The sequence below is a fragment of the Molothrus aeneus genome, chromosome 2 (genome assembly GCF_037042795.1).
Source record: "Molothrus aeneus isolate 106 chromosome 2, BPBGC_Maene_1.0, whole genome shotgun sequence".
In the NCBI taxonomy this organism is placed as follows: Eukaryota; Metazoa; Chordata; class Aves; order Passeriformes; family Icteridae; genus Molothrus; species Molothrus aeneus.
Genome location: NC_089647.1, coordinates 66399545 through 66418341, shown reverse-complemented (window position 1 = coordinate 66418341; position 18797 = coordinate 66399545). Strand labels below are relative to the sequence as shown.

Genomic DNA, 18797 nt, shown 5'->3' with positions numbered 1-18797 from the left:
ACACAATGGTGTAATTATTTCCACAGTCACTCAGAATCAGAGATCCTTCTCAAAAAACAGAAATGAAGTATAATTTTTAGAAAATCACTATAAGGTATTTAAAAGGAAAAATAGTATTCCACTTAGAAGCACACTTCATCTATTTTTCTTCATTCATTCTACTTAACAGGCAATCTCAAAAATAAGATTTCTCAAAAGTTTGCTGATAGAATACTATAACATTAGATAGATGAAAATATAGGTGATGTGAACAACAGGAGAAAATCTAATGAATCTTTGCATTAAATAACATATGAAATTCAAAAGAGATATATGCAAAGTAAATCACAGGTTTTAAAAAAGCTCCTTACCATATACATAAAATGATGAACACCTAGCTGACTGTTTTCATTCATAAGTGAGATCTTGGGATTTATTGTACTTGAAAAAACCATTAAAACTTTGGTTCAGTTTTAAATAATGGTAAAAACAAACATTTTGGAAACTGCTGTGGAAGAAATAAATAATACAGAACTCACTGTGTAGCTTGGCAATTCCATGTTGTTGCCTGCATTACTGAATGCTGACAACCATTCTAGCACTTCACCTCACAAGGAACAGAAGGGTCAAAGCATCAGAGAAGGGTAGGAAGGGTTACCTCTGACATGCAGCAACATCACACACCACACAATTGCACTGTGTGGAATAAAGCACCTAAGCAAGCTAGGACCCTACAGCTTGGAAAAGAGATGGTATAAGGAAAAGGAAGGAATAAGGGGCTTGTCACATCAGGAGAATGGAGATAGGAATCAACTGTACTTTCCAACAGATGAATGAGAAGTCATCTAATGATGCAGAATGAGAACAAATATAAATTGCTTGTCATGCATGAAAGCTGTGGAATTCCTTACCATAAGATGCTGTGGATGCTCAAAAATAACACTTATTTGAGAGAATACTGAACAACTTGCAGCAGAGAAGTCCTTTGAGAACCATTAAATGCAAGATGGTACTTCTCACCCTGAAGCCACTTCCCAACAAACTGCAGGATTGCCAGATAAACCTTTACTCTAACCCAGCATGGCTGTTGTGTTAGCTGTCATCTGTCAAATAACAGTTGCAACACAATTCCACCCTATTTAGCACCTAACCTTTAGGTGGGATGGAGAGCGTTTAACAAAACCAAGGGGATTACTTCAAATATTTTCCCTGAGGATTTCAGATGTAGGAATGTTTCTAAGGCACAAAGAGGGAACAATTTTCACTGGAAATAATTTGAACAGAACAAACAGGTGCCACTATGATGTCCCTGATAATCGCTCTGTAGACAGCCATCTATGTATAAATAGTCCAATGCATGAATAAGATTGTTTCCTCACTGCATGAGCAGAGCTTGGAAGTTCTGCATACTGAGCTCATCTAAAGTTTTTCTTTTAAAAACAATTTTTTTTTTTAATAGCATGACATTTGTTCTCAAACAGAGTTACGGCACTCTAGCTGCTAAATGCCAGTTACCTATCGACTACTTCAGTCATTTTTGCTTAGGGATGCTTTTCCAGTGCTGATACTTTCATCACTGTTTTCTAACTACATTTTCCTGTTTCCATTTTACCACACAAAAAAATTTCAGCACTCTAGAATTCTCCACACTTTGCACACAAGTGGCTGCAGACATGACACTAAATCTGTCCCAGTGTACACATTGTTTATAATCCTGGGAAGAACGCTTTGGTCCAAAATAGTTAAGTCTTAATGAAGATACATGTAATTCAGCCAACAATGCAATGAAACACACAAATTTAATTTAATTATTAGTTAAATTTATTGACTTCCAACAACAAATTCACACCTTCAACACAAAACAAACAGCAATGCCTTCCTGTACACAGCCTCAGACCTTCAACCACTGAGCTTCAATGACCTGTACTGTACTGAGCTGGCACACTGGAAATACGCATGAACAGAGGCAATCCATGCTGCTCTGGATTAGTACTTGCTGGAGAAGTCTGTAGTTCTCTGATGATTCAATCAACTGAGTGCTTTCAGAGCATGCTTCTCTACCCAATTATGAGCAGTAACTTCAGAAAGAAGTTTTATCCTTTGTTTTGGAAATTTGAAGTAGCTTACATGAGCATGATCTTACCAGTTTTGCACTGACAAGGTTATGATGGGTCAGTTTTCCTTTAACCTTACTACACTGTTGATCTCACCAGTAACTCCTTCACCACAGCACCATTCAGAGTTTCTTTGTCATATCTGCTTTTACTTGGCCAGATAATATCTCTGCTTTCTTGGCTACTATTTCAGCCCAAGTGTGTGTGCATGTGTGTACAGAGTCATGTAACACAATGTGCTGAAATACATTCCTTTATCTGCCTAGATGGTCTCTGAGGGAAAACAGAAAAAAAAAAAAAAAACAAACCAAAACCACCCTATGCTTTAATACTACTATTATGGAAAAAAACAAACAGTGGAATGCGGGTCTGCAGGATTTTTCTCCACCAAGAAATTTTAGCAAACTTGATATAATGAAAGAGTAGAGTTTTTAGTCTCACAGAAGAATGAGGGCTGGGAATCAAAGAGAAATAACAGATTGAGCCAATGAAAAAAATTTCACATGTAAGAATCATCTAGAATGAGTTCTCCATTCCTTTATGTCTCTCTGACATTAGGTTGACCAGTCGATGCCTGAAGCTTGCTAATGCAGTGATATAATGTTTATAAAAAAAATTATTACTAGAGTAAAGGAGAAGAGGGAATACTCAGAGAGGGACTTGAAGTCTCTTTTGTTAGGTTTGAAAGATTTTTTAATCAGATAAGCTTGTTTTTCAAGTAGTGGATAATGATATAATAATATGTCAAAATATGCATACCAGAGAGCAAACAGAAAGATTTAATGGTAAAATCATGTAGTTCAGATACTGAAGAAAATATGGCAACCAAGTCTTTTTGAATGGAGGAACTATAAACTGCCCACCTACAGAACCTGAGATGTACAGCGGTACTCCTTAAAAAGGTAATTGAACAATTGTACATTAGAAGACAATAAATTTGTAAAATTACTCTTTTAAGAAATGACAAATCCTAGTACTAAACTTGTTGATAAGAAAGAATGCCAAGCAAGTAAATAAAAATAATGCATCTTACAAAGAAAGTCCTACCAAAATGATATAACATGAAAATCTAATTTTACAATTTTATAATTTTGTAAACCAGATTATACCAACCTAAAGCTTTGTGGGATATATTTCAGAATTATTTTCAAGTTTAAAAATGGAAAAAAACTCCTGTATGTTGTGAAATCACCCTGAGTCCACAGCTGGGTCAGTTCCAGATCTAAGATCTTTAAGGCAATTAGAATATACTCTCATATTTGTACAAATGTCTGTGCTTTGGTTCAGTGCCAAATTTGCAAAGAAACTTAAAGACATTTCCTCCCTAACCTGTCCTCTTGCAAACCTCCTACTTCCAGCCCCAACATGCCCCCTCATGCTCCTCACCTTCTCCTTCTCTGTCCCAGCACCAGCCCAGATATCTCTTGAATTCCAACTCTATTTTCATTCTTTATTCCCAGGACATCTGTTTTTTTTCTTTTCTATGTTCATAGCCTCTTCAGCCTCCATTCCTATCTTATAGCCCTACTCTCTGCATTCTGGATTTCTCTCTACTCCTCTATCACTCTTGTAGTTTGGCATCCTTTCACAAATCCTACCCATTAATGCATTAATTGGCATCCTTCCTCAAATCCTACCCATCCATACCTCTTGCAATTTGAGGTTCAAATCCCAGTTTAACTTTCTCACCTTCTGCAACTGAGTCTGCCTGTTCAGGCCTCCTCACTTCCAAAGTGCCCCAACCTAAGTATAAAAGTACACAAATTAATTTTCCTTACTCTCCTTTGTGCTAACTGGAGTCACAGAAGGAATAACAGTGGTCTAGAAAGACCTCAATTAAATTCAGTGTGTCACAGACTGCACAAATCCTGTCCATACATGCAGCAAACTGCCAGACCCCAGTTCAAACAAGGCTACACAAAGGATCTTGATTCCACTGGCTCTCTTTTTGATCCTTGGTACTAAAAACTGGTTGCGTTATTTCTGAACAATCAAAAATTTCCCGTGATTTCTGTTCACATGCTACTCACTAAATAATTAAAAATCTAAGAACTCAGATCTTTAGTTTTCAAATGCTTTCATTGTTCAGCTTTTGCAGCACTCAGATTAAGTCTGATTAGTCATGTATCTGGCTGATTTCACAAAATGAAAGTCTGTTTCAATATTTACTGGAAAATGGGTAAGAAATCTGTCATTCATTTAAAAATACATATTTTATGAAGTTTTTATACCAACTTTATAGGCATTTTCAGTTTTTTGTAGTATTTATTACTTCATTCATGTCTATGAAATACATTAAACTATTTCTAAGCTGGTCTAAAATAACAATGCACTTTGTAACAACAAATTTAAATACTTCTAATAACACCAAAAGCTCTGAGTATAATGATTAAACACAAGATGAAACATGTCATTTACAAACTGTTTAAGCAATGAAAAATTTGTTTGTTGAAATAATTTTCACTTAAAATTTGTTTTTCCCAAACAACATGCTGAGATTTTTTTTCAGTACAATATTCCTGGTTCAGGTAGTAATTAAAAAAAAAATAAATCCAGAAACATATAGCTTAGACACTAAAGGGTAAACTTGATTTAACATTCAAGTTCTTACCAGATGTTACATTTGCTTCGTATCAAGTAATTAAGCATACAGTACTTTTGCATGTGGTTCAGTAAAATCTGAGAGAGAAAGCTTAGAAGCTTTGTTTAAAGCTGCTTGCTTCAAAGCAGATTTTTGTGTTTTGCAGCATTCTAAGCATTTATTTTGTATTGGCCTCTGATCCTCATTCTGTCAAAAAAAACTTCCCCATTCTACTTTGCAGTTTATAGGAAATGCTAGTTTCAAACATCCACACTCAGCAAGATACACAGTTGGTTTCCACTCCTTGTAGCTTTGGGACACCTAAACCCAAAATCACTTATGCAATAAATAGGAGTTCTTCAAAATGTAGGACCCTTTGTACCCTAAGTAGACTAATGCCCAGTGTACACTACACTACAAGAATGAAAGCCTTAAATGAATCTGCTGAATGATGCTGACTGACAGGGACAGAAATCCATCTTTGTTTCTCTGTCTCTGGACTATGCAACTGTGCTTTCTTTTATTTGACTCTCACTCTGTGAAATGTAAGATTCTCCCCTGCACAAAGACACAGCTTCAAGACTACTGGGCAGAGACCACTTCTGTCAAGCCTGTGCTTGGGAGTCATGCCCCAGTCATGAGAATTTCCTAATAATATTAAACTTCACTAGGGAGTTTCCTCTCAATCCTGGAGCTCTGATGGGCATCAAATATAGCCTTTCACTTACTAAAAGTGCATTCTTTATTTTGGGCAACTGTAAAAAACTGAAGAGCAGCTCCTGTCATGCCTTTCTTACAAAAAATGAAGCAGGGTGCAATTGCTACTCTGCAATAACACAGTGCTGCCTCTGTATACTTAGTCTGCTCACTTAGACTGTAGGTTTTTTGGTTTAAATAAGCAGCATATTTATTGACTCTTCTGTTATTTGAGATGAAATAAATTGAATAAAATGCAAAAGATGCAATGAAATAAATGCAAAAGATATTCAAATAACCTAACTGAACTTTACCAGTATACATTCATTTATTAAGGATGACAGCATTCTTAACAAAAAGAAAGGGCTTGAAGAAAAGAGTGAGCATATAATAAAGGATGTGATATAATTTCACTGTTTCCTCCTCAAAACTTGTTTTGTTAGATACATAAATAGGAGAACAGTCACCTCAGGAATTTTTAGGAGTCTAATGGTAGTTGCTTTTCTCTTTGCCTATACAAATTAGTCAAGATTCATAACCTTGTGTTCTCATTTATGTTTTTAGTGCTTAAAAATATAGAAGCATGAAACACATGGCTGGTCTGAGAATACCTACCAGATCAGGTATTTCAGGAGATGTAGGCACAGCAATACCTAATTTGGGAATCCAAAAATGGAAATTACCACCTCACAAAATCCCTTGAATGAAGCTTCAAAATAGCCCAAAGAAAGATTAAAGATCCATCTTTTTCAAACAGGAAGGCTATGAAATGAGTTCTCTGAAGCCTAGTGAAGAGATACCAGAGGAAAGAGTTTCATAAATGTATCCTAAGTTCAGGACAACAATCCAAAAGGGAAACATAGCCAAGCTAAAGGGTGCAGGCATCAGCACCTCAAGCCAAAGTAAGTCAGAAGAAGCTGAAGAGTTCTATTGTTTCTGGCACAGCCTCAATACACTGCACAAAATTATCTTTTGCATCTGTGTGCACTAGCACATAAAATGGCAGAAGTTGTGGATCTTGGAAGAATGAGAAACACGCTGAACTGAGGTGGACCATACATCTGGATGAGCAGCAGAACAAGCATGATTAAATTTCCCATTGCCTAATCAACATCTTTGCTCAAACAAATAAAAACTTCATTTAAAAAAACCATCACTTTGAAGTGACAGATTGAAAAGGATCCCTGCAATGCAATATGACTTTGTCTATGGTACATATTTTAATCCAAGAGAAAGAACCCAAAGTACATTTATTAAAATCTCATTAAATCTTTAGTCATATTTTCTATGTATACTTTTCTCTATTTGATTTATCATGGCATCCCAAACCATTTAATTTATTAAACCATTATTTTCATTTTCATTTCTTGGTTTACTTCATTCCTTGCAAAAAAAATTGCCATGCTAATAAAAGCTGAATTTTGTACTAAATCAACAAAAAGTCAAGGAATAGTACAGAGACTTATCCCCCAGTAATGTATATTGATTAATGGGAAAATAATTACTTGAAATTGTAACTGTGAGAGGTTTTGATATGAGAAATATAAAACAGATCTGAATGAAGAAAAGGCCAGCAAGTTTCTTGATATTTAACATTAAGAAATGAAAGCATCAACCTTTAATATTTCTCTACACTAAGTTCCAAGTTTGTAGCATACATTTGGAATTGCCTGACTTGATAATTTTTTTCTGCTATTCATAATAATTTTTTCAAGATACTGTACAATTTTGATAATGATTCCACAATTTACCTCCTTAAACCAAGTATTAGCTTTTCCAAAGATTCTACTATTTTACTATTATAGTACTTGTGATTCTGGAAAATAATTGCAATTAATTGCTATTGTAGCAGATAAAACAGACTTGAACAGATCTGATATTGGAAGCTACAGAAATTTTTCATTACATTATCATTACTGCACTACAAACATTACAAACATTGTTTTTTGGTGCTCAAGAAAATTAAGAGATTGGAGTCAACAGTTACAGAAAGACTCTGAATCTGTTGTCTGAATTGTTTTTTCCTCTTGGATAAAACGTACAAAAATTTGTCTCTTTAAACTCTTCCCTCCCACTAGCCAGAGAGGTTATATTTAATCAAATATACAGTTAAATCAATATAAATGCTTTCTCGTATTTCTTGTGATTCCACATGGAGTGATTATTACTTGCTAGCCTAAATAGAATTAATTATTTCTGGAGGTATATGCTCCTGTTCCTCTGATTAAATAGAAAATTCATTAAGATACTTTATATGTATATATGTACTTAACAAAAGATAATTACTGTATGATTTTTAATTCAAATAATGCAAAGAGGGAAAAAGTCAATGTCAAATGATTGACAGAACAGCAGTAACATAAATGACAAGAGCAGCAACTAAATGTCCCTCTCCTTTTAAGAAATAAAATCTAAAGGGCATTGCAACTACCAACTACAAGAAGAAAAAATGTTTGGAATGCCATATACCTCCTTAAAACAGTCAGAAATAAACATACAAATATTTAAGTTCTTAATTCTGTAAATGTAACTTTTATGAAGTCAATAATATAAAAACTAAAATTCTGTTTTACTCAGTGATAAAAAAATGGATGATCAGCAAGGAAAAAATTAGAAAAGGAAGCATTATCACTGCAGCTTCCTGGAAAAGGATAGGGTGAGAAATGAGAAGGTAGGGACAAATCTTTTGAGGTGGGGCTAACTGGAGACCACCAGACAGAGCTGGTAACTGCTGTGCCACCAGAGAGACTGCTTCCTCCCCCTCCGTTTTCCCTACTGAGAGCTGAGCAGAATAGGTGAGAAGGTTAGGGTACAAACTGCCATAATTTAGCAAAGGATTGGTATGTCCTTTATATCACACACAACAGGTTTGATTTCCTGATAAGCGGAGTTCAAGGTACAGGCATACCTTGTTATCTTTCAAGGACATGTTCCTAAAAGTGCTACAGTTAGCAATGAGGGACAGCAAACTACCTTTTCCCCTGATAATTTACGTAATGGATGGTCTTGGTGCTTGCAATCATTTATAAGAGGTCAGCATATTGCTGTGCAATATTCCATTAATTCTTCAGTGAAATTACTCCTTAAAAATAAGATCTCAATAATACAAATACAAACCAATTATTAAATAATTGAGGTTGGATGGGATTTCAGGGGGTATCTAGTCCAACATCCTGTTCAGAACCAGGTCATCCATGAAATCAGACCAGGTTTTTCAAAGCTTTAGCTTCTGGGGTCTTGAAAACTCAAGGATGGAGACTGCTCACAGTAATGCTGTGAGTGAAAAAGATTTTCTTTAGACCAAGTCAGAATCTTCTGTTTTAACTGACAGTCTCTCATACCTCTTCCATGCCCTGCTGTGAAGGGCCTGGCTCCATCTTCCCAGTGACCTGTCCAGAGGCACTGGGGATACTGCTGTCAGGAACCTCAGAGATCAGGCTGAACACACCCCCCAGCCCCTCTCCTGGGGCAAGTGCTCCAGCCCTGACCATTCTGGTGGCTCTCCTCTACAGTCACTCCAGTTTATCACTACTTTGCTTGCATTGGATATCCTGAAACTGGACTTTTCTTGATGTCTTGACTATTGTCCTGATAATGCAGCCCAGGATTTTGTAAGAGTATACTGTTGGCTAATACTGAGCTTGCTGTTTACAAAAAAACATTTGTTCCCTTCAAAGACAAGAAGGATGAACCCACACAAGATAATCTGCATTTTCTTACAGGCAAATAAATGCTACATAAAAACTATTAATATATTAAAATTCACATACCAAAGACTGCTATAAATGTATTTCCAGCAGTTGTTTTAAACTAAGTATGATACTAGAAAAATACATGGCTTTCCATCTGTTTTACAGAACTTAAAGGAGCTTCCATTAAGCTGCCTGCAGGCCATCAGGCATGCTTCAGTGCAACTGGGCAGCTCAGGGGAGCTTTTGTTAGAAAAGCAAAGGATGGAAAGACACAGTAATGGCAACAGCAGAGATGGGCATCAAAGGACACTAAAATGACTGACAGACAAGCAGTGAGTAGGGGAGCACAACTGGATCTGTCTTCTTTCAAATCTGAGATATGTAAAATGTCCTTTCCCAAGCAGTCACAGTAATTGGAACCACATTACCATTAACAGGAAAACAAAGAAGACAGTGTGAAGACCTCTCTTCATAAGCATGACTTAAAAACAAAAAAAGTTCATCAACTGCATTTCAGCTCTAGAGACAACTATCAAATAATAAAGTGTTACTGGCTGGTTTATTACAAGTCCTAAAGTGTAGATATTTTTGTGCGTCATTATCCAGAAATGAAACATATATTGATTCTAAAAATTATTTTCCTGAACTGTACAAATCTTTCAAATCAAACAGTCTTTGTAGGAACAGTAAACAGACAGACAATGGTATCAATAGCACAAGAGAATATGGAAGACATTTTTACAGCCCAAAACAAAAGGAACGAGCTACACTCACCATATCCATGCTTATAAGAGCATGAATCCTGAACAGATACATCACCAAACTGCTTATGACACTAATAAAACAATCTCATTTCTCTTCATCTGTAAACATGAAAAAGGTCAAGTGAATCTAAGCTTTCTATAAAGCAGGCTATCCTAATAAATTCTTCAGTTATCAAATTATCCTATATTACCTGCTGAGGCATGTGAGAAATGAAAATACTTAAAAAATGCAGTAACTATTGTGAAAAATAATCAGTTAACTCCAAGCTGTCTCCATTCTTGAGCATATTTGCTTTCACAACATACTTTTCTGTATTTTATCTGTCATCTGACAATTTTAACAAAATTTTTATAGAAAGTCCTAACTTTGCCTTTACAACTTAAGTTATTAATTTGAGAAGAGCAGTACTGTGAAAAGCAGTAGAAAATAAAGAAAACAAAATCTAGGACTGAACAGAAGAAGAGGAAGTCAGGATTCATGAACTATTGGGACACTACAGGCTTTGCAATACAAGTTTCATGCATACATTCTAAGAAGAGTCTTAGATGTGCTAGAACCACTTTTCTCCTAAGGCACAAAAGCAAAAAGCACTGAAATTAATTTATTTTAGTGTATATCATTCTCATTCATAATAAAATTTTCTGTTTCTCTGCTTCCTCTGATTATGCCCAGTTCTCCTCCTTCTTCCTACATGTCTTTGTCCTATTTTTTCTATTTTCCTCCCATTTGCTCTGTTCTCTCTCACCATTTCAACAATTCCTTCTTTAGCTGAACTATCACAATCCCTGCAATAACCACAGCTAAGAAGTATAATTTTCCTTTTTCTTGTAGAGGACTTGAAAACAAATGTTTGTTCTTTTGGTTCTTTTCCCCTAATGGGACTTGTGGACAAAGACACTCCTGATTTCCAAGTATACCCTGTCCCAGCTGAGTAGCATATCAAAGTCAGCATCTTTTTATTGCGGAAGAAAGAGAAAACTCCTACTACTCTGTGTGTCCAGTGCTTTTAACATTTCATCCCTGTCATTATCCATTCTTTCTAGGAGCTCTAGAATGTGGCTCATCTATCATCCAACTAAGAAAGCAACTGCAGATGCAATTCTTGTACTCACTGAAGAGCAAATGGTAAGTTTCTTCTGACATCTCATATTGTTAACAATTCCTTCGATAAAGGAACCCATTCACTGAACAGTATGTTAAAATATGGCTTTAACCCTTTGTATTCTTAGGGTTTACAAGACTTCCACTGAATGGGGACCTAAATACTATAGAAAAAGTTAATTTCCTTTTAAAATTGGAAGAATGAACTGTTGAACTTCAGTCTGGCCATGCTATTTACCAGTTCTGTGTGAATATTTAGGTCATGACTGAAAAACAGTCTAGTTACCACTGCACTTCAGCTAACCTTATTTTGTGTGATCTGCAATACTTTGTTTATTACAAGAGTGTTTCAGTAGGCGAAGGTGTTTAATATTTTTCCGAAGTAATTTAAACTGTATTCCACTCTGAGCTCCATTCTTAGCATTCCATTCTTCTGCTGTTAAAGTCTGAACCAGGCTAGAACCAGACTTAAGGCTTAATCTGAAACTCCTTAATAGGGTAATACCTCAATTTGCCTTAATTCAAAATGGAGTCATCTGTCAGAAAACAAGAAAATCTGCACACTGTCAGCTGTTCTTGGAGATGCAGTGTTTTTATGTACATGACACTAAAGCATGCTTGTCTTAGCAATACTAATGGGATACACAGTCTAATACTTTCACTACTGTTATCTAAGTGGGCTTGAGTTTGGCCCATATTTTCTCTTCTTTCTAATCTCAGAATTCCTGGTAATCATAAACAGACATTCAAAGGCAAGCAATAAACAGCGTACACTGCAAATGTGCCCATAGAAATCATACTTTAAAGAACAGTTACAGGTAAATTGCTTCAGGACATCCAGACTGTTAGTTACTCCATATGTATTCCCCACAAAAACACCATGAATATGGGTTAGGAATCTTCAATAAAACCTGCAGAATTACCATCCTGAAAGCAACATAAAGCATAAGGGTTTCAGGAGTTAAAGCTTGTGATTTGAAGGGCAAATCTCAGGGGTGAACTTGTGCTGGGAACCATCACAGTGACACAGGCTCTACTACATTATGATTACAAGTATTAGAGCTTTTTCATCCAGTGAAGAAGCTCTTGAGGCATTGAGGCTCCCTAGGATCACTCTGGCACATGCTAAAAAGTATTTAAACATTTGAAGTCTATTAATATCAAATGAAAGCACGTGCAGAACTTCCCTGCTGAAGGATACATGGAAAAAAATTCTTCTTGCTGCCTGATAGAATTAAAGGGCCAAACACTTCAAAGTGCAATATGTAATGAAGCAGTAGCCATATTACCTCAAAAAATGTCAGGGACCTAATGTGTCAGACACATTGAAAAAGACGTCCTCATATCAGATATCCAGTGACTATGCTGAGTAGGTAAACTGATAATTCAGCAGTACTCCTGAGAGGGAGAACACTACTAAGAAAATTATTAGCTATATTTCCATTTGCTGAATCTCCATTGTTACAGGATGTTGGGGATTTACTGTACAGATGATTCTGGTTGGCAAAAGCAACATAGGAAAAACATTCTGCAGCTTTCCCAGCTAGAAATTTAAAAAACCTTCTCAAATTCATCTCTGATTTGCTAGAATTTGAAGAGAAAGAACTACATTTACTTCCTGTTGATGTATAATCTTGTGTTATCTCCAAGTTACTTGAAAATAGGTCTTAAATCATGACTTTTCACTTCAGTTATTTTTCAGCTGGGAACAAACCATCCTACTGATGGTAGGTACTGATTTACTCAACACTCCTATCACATGATGCATTTGATCAGTTTTTCCTAAGTGAGGAGAACTCATTTTGCCTATTTTTAGCAAATGATATGAAAATCGTGTCAGCCCATCATTATTCATATAATGATTCTGAACTTTCAGGCAAGAGGACAGAATACATTTTCTTCTTCTTAAGTTCCAGGGATATGGAAGTGTAAACTATCCTCCAGAGTGAAGCTTAAGCCTTACATCAGCAGATTACTGGAATTAAGTCCTTAGATGAGGTAAAAGGTCTCTGTCATGGGAATGAAGTTTTTAGGAAGTTAAGATCAAAAACACTTTTACTCAAAATAGGACCTCCACCCAAGCTTCCTGTTTTTGTCAAGGAGTTCACAGACTCTTTCAGATGAGAGTTTTTCTGGAATTTTTAATACTAGCTTTTCTTGTCAATGTTTTGGTCCTTTTTAAAGCAGAGTAAACAAAAAACATTATGGTCAAATTTGAGAATTACCATCAGGGAGAAAGTGGAGGCGACACCTTGGAGAAGTGAAGATAAAGCAGAAATCACAGTATAGTTCTGGACCTTGTGCTCTATTCTCTGCTTCATGTTGAAAAAGACTAAGTATGATAATGTAGGACTGTGGATTGTAGGTGACATGCATGAATATTGATAAAGATGGGAAATTGTCATTAGAGTGTATGAATGTGTATCAATTGTCATTGAGTGCATGAATGTTCAGATGAGGAGACAAATACCTAAGGGATACTAAAAAGATGTTACTTCTAGATGAATAGTGCTAAGATTTGAAATGCAATTGGCCACAGCAGGTTTTCTAACAGATGTCTGGGCTTTCAACAATGAAGGGCATTTTCCAAGGCTCCACTCAATACGTAAGGTAAGGAGAACAGTAAGTTAGTCTTCACTTAGTTTTGTGATCAAGTCAATAAAGGTGTATGTGCAGACTAGTACAAAGCTAGATCAGATTAATGCAAAAATATAATAAACTGGATACACAGACTTAGGTATAGCCAAAAGGAACCAGAGAGATTAGCTTGTTTGACCAACACAATGTAAATTACTTTTTTGAATTCTTGTTTGAATTCAAATATATTGGTAGGAGTAAAGAGTATCTGCTTTGAGAGACAGTATTTTAGATACATGTCAAATTCTAACCAGGGATTATTCTGATGTGACCTGTGGCTTCAACTGTTTAAACAATTTTCTTTGAACTTTCAAGGGATATTCTCCCTTTCACAATAATAAAAAAGTATCAAGCTAATTCAATTCTGCCTGTAACACCAACACTGGGAAGACCCAAAATATTTAGCATTTTATCTCATTTTAAAATTGCTTCTTCGAAATGGAAGAAAATGTTCTTTATGAATCTCTGTTCCCTAGCCACAGAATGTAACACAGGTCAACAGAACTTGCCTGTTTATATAAAATATAATCTCTTTCTGAAAGCAAATGAAGTATTGGTTATTTGCCACTTACCATGACATACATCATTATAAATTAATGAAAGAATAAAACTTTTACAACTGCAGCTATCCTTTTTTTTTTTTGTCAGTGACAGGAAGCACCTCTTCTGAATTTCCTTGCTGGACTGTAAAGAATTACTTGTAGGTTTGTGAAGTTAATGACTTTGACAGAATTCAGAAGTTATTACTTCTATGCCACCTTACGGGTTTTAAAAAATTCAGAACAATTATTTTTCTTATTTAGGCAAAGTCATATGCATTTTTAGCATTGTAGGAAGCAAAAGTGTTACCACACAAGTGCAATAATGTGTGTCAGGACTTTTAGTCCATTAAATGCTACACCGTTGTAGCTGTGTCATTACCACTCCGTGTTTCTAGAATTGTGGCATCATTATATAGAATGCTATATAATTTGGTACTTCTGTTTTATTGATACTTTCCTGTTACTTTCCACATTTCCATTTACTCTGTTATCTTATATTCTTTCTAAACATGACAATCAATCTCTCATGTGAATTATTCTCTGTAGCACATGGAATGAATTTAAAGACTCTGGCTGATCATGTGAACATTAAAATAGGACAAATATGTTGCTTTGGCACAGTGAAGTCAGATACAGGCCACAAAAGTTTAGATTATGCACAGGCAACTCCCCTCTTCACCATTCCTTGGTATGCTATCGTTTACACACACTCTACAGCATAAAATACAAATAATAATAAAAAATCCTGCAAATAGATTTACTCAAAATGAGAAACACAATAATTAGGCACATGTGAAATTATTAAAGGCAGAAAAGAAAACTATTTTGTTCATTCAGATATTGCAGATTTACTGAATTAGAACATAATCCTTGACAGTTTGTACAACCAACATCTACACTGCAAGTACCTTTAACTCCAGTTTAGTTTAAGGCACCTTAAATTGATTTTTTTTAAACTTTGGCCTAAGATAACTACTGTGTGAGTGTTTTCCTAAAACACTACATTTCTCAGCTGTAACAGCATCTGTCATTCTTGGCATGGAAGCAAGCTCTTGTATGAATGTGAGCAATCTTTTTTTTGCTTCTTTAGAAATGCAGGGTATGTTCAACAACTGTACTATGGATCTATAGGAATCTAAAGCATGTGTTTTAAGTAATTCAATGCATCTCTCAGATCATGATCAAATACAGCATGCAATACAATTAATAAAATAAACAGCAGACTGAAGTACTTGTACTCTTACAAAGACATAAAATAGGACCATAAAATTTGTGGATAGGAAAGTAATCAAAAAATATACTAGAAGGAGAATTATAACTTGCATATTCACTTATTTTTTTGTATTTAAGAAAGCATAGTCTATTGCTACTGCAAGTACTTTGGTCAGATTTTATACTTTAAATTGCAATAACAAAAGCAACAATAGTTTTTTGGTATTATTCTGCTATGAATTTCCATTTCTCCAGCTCTAGTGGCATTTACAGTTCTTATTTTGCATTTCTCACTGACTTCAAATTAGTTTATGCAGCTTCAAAAAAAAAAAAAGAAATGCACAGCTTGGGACTGTTCAAAAGAATACTAAACAGCAAAATAAAGTTAAAAAAAGAAAAAAAGGAAGAAGACAGACCATTTGACATTGAAGGGTCTCAAGAAGAGAAAAGAAACCTTTATATTAAAATATGTTTCTTTCACGCTTTGTGTTCGAGAGTTTTGCTACGGAGTTTCAAGAGCAAAACTTTCTATGTTTGCCAAATATACTGTGTTTAAAAGTATCTTTTTTACAAATATTGTTATTTCTGTAAGTATTATTATTTCTCAAGATATTATCATTATTAGTATGCAATTTCTGAAATTGTAATTTGAACAAAAATTGAAAAAGAAGAGGTCTTGAGCACAATTCATTTGGTAGGGAGAGAACTTACATTTTTCTGAAGACCTAGAAAACTATTAATATCCATCAATGTTGTACTGGAAAAGCTATTTTTCTTTCATTGGAAACAATAACATTTCAGTAATCTTTTTATTTCCTTATTTTAGGAGATTCTCCTTCACTATATTCCCTCCACAAACTGATACACAAACTTATTTTTAATTTTGGAAAATACGTTTCTATTTTTCTAACAAAACCAGTTTAGAATTTTTTTTCTGTTTTTAAATGGTTCATTTAATATTTTAGCATTAAAATGGGAGTAACAGAAAATTGCTACTTTCTAACCATCTTTAAGATCACTGAATTGATATGAAATATGCACACATGCAAGATCAACAAAGAATCTCTTTTCAGTGATCACACATTTACATATATAAAGTTATCTGTCTGTCATTTTGTAGGAATATACTTGTACATGAGTAAATGCTCTGAGAGTTTGCATTATGAATCATGCATTACAGTTTGTACTGCTGGCATCTTGGCATCAATTTGAATATACAAGGATTTATTTTGCAGGCTGGTAACTGGAGTAGGAAGGCCAATACAAGTAAGTATAAAAGCTGCTTGAATTGCAAACATGATAGAATGATAACAAGTACTAATATGATGAGAGAATTTCAGTATTTAAGTGATGCTTAAGCATGTCTATTCACTTCACACATGAGCTACAACACATAAATAAAATCCTAAAGCACAGCAGGCAAGTGAAAGCTAAGGACATTACTTGAACTGCAACATAATTTATACTATTCTCTTCCTTAAATCCAGAGTGGAGTAAAAAGGCATTCTTACAGATCAAACATTTTCTGTTTAAGAAGACAAAAAAAGATAGTCCATATGACTAGTAATTAGCAAAACAAGTGTGCCTAAAATCTATGTATTTCTAAAAGACAAAAAAAAGAATATCACTTAACATTCCATAACACTTTAATCTGGTATCTGCTAAATAAAGTGTACAGATAAGTTAAAACAAGAAAAGAAAAGTAAAAAAATTACAGAGAAATCAGTGTAATTTGTTATATGATTTTTCATAACTAATACAGGGAAAAAAATTGCCGTGACAGATTTGTATGGTTAAACTGTTAAATGATAAGAACAAAGAAACAACTTGCAACTATTTTCACTTTTCACAAATGTTATTGTCCCCTCACAACTCAGCCATGCAAGTTCAAATGGATTAGCATGATACACCAGAGCTAAAATTACAACTTTTGAAACCTACTTCCTTTCCTTTTTCAGCAATTCCATTTTTTTATCCTATTGACACAACATGGAACAGCTAAAGATCTGAAATGTAGATTAAAAACATATTTGAAGAATGATAATAATTCAGACATTTGCAGCAATGTAGATTAAAAACATATTTGAAGAATGATAATAATTCAGACATTTGCAGCTTCTTTGTAAGTGTACTCAGCACAGGTTCATTTAGGTGAGTTGTATCGCATGTTAAGTATTTACAGCAAAAATGACCGCACATCTTCTAGTGATGTGCTTGCTTCTCTGAAATGACAGAGTGTGTTTCTCACAGAAAAATAATGTAGCATAATCACAAAACTAGAAGCAATGTATATATGGATGGAAGACCTAGAGCAGGGCTAGGAAACTTAACTGTTCATCCAGGCTCCTACAAGACAGAGCAGACTGAGGAGAAGGATCTAGATTTGTTACATGGGACTAGGATAACTAAACTGCTAACATGACCCAGCTATGCAAAAGCCACAAAGTTCCAGGAATCACTCAGGTACATCTAGTGGAAATTATGGTATCATATGAGATAGAGCAGGAAATTATCTGACACTTTATTCAGAATTCCAGTTATCTGTGTTAAAGTGAGGTCAGGATTAAGAGAAATGGTACTCAGATGTCCAAGAGAACAAGGAATCTATCCCATGAGAAATCAAATAAGCTACAATCTAGAAAAACAAAGTCTGACTAAGATGTTAAGAGGAGAAAACAATAGATAAATTTGACTAATGCTATCATCGGAACGCTGTGATATAAACCAGGAGAAAATAATCTTGAAATGGAAATTAAAACCCCATCTGAACATAACAACTAGAATGTCTTCCACTAGGAATAGTACAGTTCAGAGTTTAATTTCTGAAAAGACGGTTACATGAAATAACAAAATAATCAATGATCCAAAAGGTTTGTTCTAAAAATGATGTTTATAAACCTTAAAGGTAGCTACTTTATTGCCAATATCCACATTTGTAGAGTTTTCGGGGTTTTTCATTTAATAATGGAAAAAGAAGTACAAGAAAGACAATGAAATAGCCAGAAGATTCTGAAAGTTGTATTTTAATTGCATTTATATAATATTTTGAGAATTTGTTTGCTTGACTTTCACCAAAAACCACCCCAAATTTGTTCATTTTTCCTCTTGCCGCATTTTGCTAAACTCATGCATCACATATATCAAGACACGTTGCCAATAGTTCTGGACAAACTTCCAGGTAACACCAAAACCTGTTTAAATAATTAGGGAGACTGAGAGGGAAAGGACAAGGGTCTTAAACTTTCTGGGGGAGTGCTTGAATCATGTTATAAAAGGGGCAAAGCTTAGCCATTACCTCTTCTAACAGTGCTCTGGAGTGAACTCAATGATGTTGAATGAGTTAGCTGTGTTCTAATAAAAACAGGCCCTTCAGGGACTTGAACAGAGTTCAAGCACCTCCTATCCATATCAAAATAAGCACTAAGCTTTCCAAACCAGGAGACTTCCGAGCATGCACAAGGGCCTCTACCTAAATGTG

General features: G+C 34.9%; 1 protein-coding gene across 4 annotated transcripts in view; it reads right to left on the bottom strand.

Annotated features, from left to right (window-relative positions):
- Positions 1 to 18797, bottom strand: part of PIBF1 (progesterone immunomodulatory binding factor 1) — a 106957-nt gene that overhangs the window by 44240 nt on the left and 43920 nt on the right. The window lies entirely within an intron of this gene.